Source organism: Ipomoea nil, unplaced genomic scaffold (assembly GCF_001879475.1).
Source record: "Ipomoea nil cultivar Tokyo-kokei standard unplaced genomic scaffold, Asagao_1.1 scaffold0900, whole genome shotgun sequence".
Lineage (NCBI taxonomy): Eukaryota > Viridiplantae > Streptophyta > Magnoliopsida > Solanales > Convolvulaceae > Ipomoea > Ipomoea nil.
Window position 1 is genome coordinate 1,061,333 of NW_017617328.1, and position 2,993 is coordinate 1,064,325.

Sequence of the window (2,993 nt, forward strand, 5' to 3'; positions counted from 1 at the left end):
TGTATAAATGTCATTGTTCATTTCTATTTATGGAGATTTATACTTTTACCATTGTTGAGATAGAATTTTAGGATATACTTTTATTAGCCTATTAGTATTTTATTACTTTTATTATTGATATGATATAAATATTGTTGCTATCGTTGAAATAGAAATGTTCATTATTCATTTCTATTTATGAAGATCTATATTTTTACTATTGTTGAAATAGAATTTTATGATATATTTATTAGCACATTAGTAGTTTACATTTCTTATTTATATAAATATCATTGTTATTTATATACATAGGGATGTATTTTACTATCGTCAAAATAGAATTTAACCATATTTGCTCTAAGCGTATCACGAAAGGATTGTATTGTCTAAAAAATTCCACACCTCTTAGTATCTAACTAATCAAACTTAAAAAGTTTCATTCATTTTCAAAGAGGGAGCATTAAGATGGTGGAACAATTGGGCTTGCCCTGAAGGTTGGGCTCGGGAGTGCTATCTTCTGACCTGCCCGTTTCAAGTGGTGAGTTGTGCCATGGATTCTCTGCGAAGGCAGAGGCTTCTCGGTCCTTAGATTGGAGGGCACCGCGTGAGGCTGGCTTCACAAAGCCGCGATAACCTCCTCCTCTTTGCAGTGGAAGGATAACATGCTGGTGCATTCGTGGTCCATTTAGCGCCTATTGGGCTACCCAAATTGAACCACCATCTTTTTAAACTGTGAGGCGGAGACACATATCGCTAAGGACAGTAGAGGTAGGGGTGACTGCGGTTCCAGTTCCGATTTCGCAAATGGCCAAGCCAGAACCAAAACCTTATATTAAGGTTTCGGTTCCGATTCTTGAACCGACAGTTCCAAGTCTAACCAGATATATAAAAAAAAAACAAAAAACAAAAAACAAAAAACAAAAAACAAAAAAAAAAAGGCCAATGGCCATGCTAGCCAATAGCATGGCTATTGGCGCCAATAGGCCACTGGCGTAAATGAATATTTAAAAAACATTTATAGAATGTTTACATTTTGTTTTAGGTTTTTCCCTCCTCTCTCTCTCTTCCAAAAAAACAAAACAAAAAAAAATGTCATTGTTTATTTCTATTTATGGAGATATATAGTTTTACTATTGTTGAAATAGAATTTTAGGATATATTTGTTAACATATTAGTATTTTACTTCTATTATTTATATAAATATGGTTGCCACTGCTATTCATAGAGATATGTATTTTACTATAGTCAAAATATAAATTTACCATAACCACTCTAAGCATATCTAGAAAGTATTGTATTATCTCAAAACTTTTATGTTAGGTAATAATACCCAATTAATCAAATTTAACAATTCCATTCATTTTAAAGGTGTCAATGAATATTTATTTAAAAAAATTAATAAATTGTTTAAATTTATATGTATAAATGCCATTGTTTATTTCTTTATGGAGATCAATAAATTTTACTATTTTTGAAATTGAATTTTGGGATATATTTATTAGCCTAATAGTATTTTACTTTCATATTTATATACTAATAGTATTTTACTTTCATATTTATATTTATATAAATATCATTATTATTTCTCTTCATAGAGATATGTATTTTGCTATTGTCGAATGAAATAGAATTTTATCGTATCTACACTGCGTAGAAGGAAAATTTCCATGTCACATAATATCCAACTAATTATAATTAATAATTTCATTCATTTTCAAATAGGAGAAAAATATTTGGGGCAATATTCGTTGTGTCTTCATTAGTTTTTTTTTTTAATTTTATTTTTTAATTTTATTTTTTTTTATCATTGTTTAAGCATTCATTGTTTTATGAAGATCTCTATTGTAGAATAGCTTGTGTTTTGTTCTAGGTTTTCCCCTCATTTCTCTTAAACAAAAATATATAATTGGCATTATTCACTTCTACTTATATAGAGATTTATATTTTTACCTATTGTTCATTTCTACTTATATGGAGATTTTTACTTTTACCGATTGTTCATTTCTACTTATACGGAGATTTATATTTTTACCTATTGTTCATTTCTACTTATATGGAATAGAGTTTGAATTTCATCAATCAGTTACAACCAATGGAGATTACAGATTATTAAAGATAAATAACGAGAGTCTCTCCTATCTAATAGAGAAGCTCAAGTCAACTAAATCTAAACCACATAAAAGAACTATATAATATAAAGAATAATAATACTCACTAACACACCCCCTCAAGCACAAGGTTGGTGCGAAACAACAATGAGCTTGTCTCGAAGGAGCGTGAACCTGGGTCCTGTGAGTGGTTTGGTCAAGATGTCTGTCAGCTGGTCCCTGGTAGATACAAAGTTGACCACGGAGTCTCCTGAGGCGACCTTATCCTGAACAAAATGATAATCGATCTCGACATACTTCGTCCGTGCATGAAATACGGGGTTTGCACATAAATTTGTCGCTCCAAGGTTGTCGCACCATAGAGTGGCTGGGTGAGAAGAGTGTAGAACTAACTCCCGTAGTAAAGAGACAATCCATGTTACTTCTGCGGAGACATCGGCAAGAGCTTTGTACTCAGCTTCTGTGGATGACCGTGCTACTGTGCGCTACTTCCTGGACAGCCAAGAAATCAAGTTGGTTCCGAGAAAGACAGCATATCCACTTGTGCTCTTCCTGTCAATCGGACATCCCGCTCGGAGGAGGAGAGCGACCGGCCGGCTGGAGCCAGTGCTTCCACGAGCACTTCTGCACGTCCCAAGTACTCAGCGGTGGAGGAATTCCCTTGCCTCAGCGACTGGAATTGGACAAGAAGGCTGAGGCCCCGAGCTTGCGTGGAGGATCCGAGCGCCGTCGTGATCGACGTCCACACCTCCGCTGCTGTCTCCCGGCCGACGGCTAGATGAAGCACTTCATCAGACATGGAGGAGATCAACATCGACAGGATCGACTGGTCTTGGAGCACCCAGGCCTTGTGCGTTGGGTTGGGAATAACGGCGGCCGCTGGCGTCGTACCAGAGCGGGAGTCGC

General features: G+C 35.5%; 1 long non-coding RNA gene across 1 annotated transcript; it reads left to right on the forward strand.

Moving 5' to 3' along the window:
- The first annotated feature begins 502 nt into the window (after nt 1–502).
- LOC109179352 lies at nt 503–2,474 on the forward strand. The gene is made up of 3 exons (XR_002053875.1): nt 503–583; nt 748–753; nt 2,464–2,474. It is a non-coding gene; the product is annotated as an uncharacterized LOC109179352 (long non-coding RNA).
- Nucleotides 2,475–2,993: the final 519 nt, after the last annotated feature.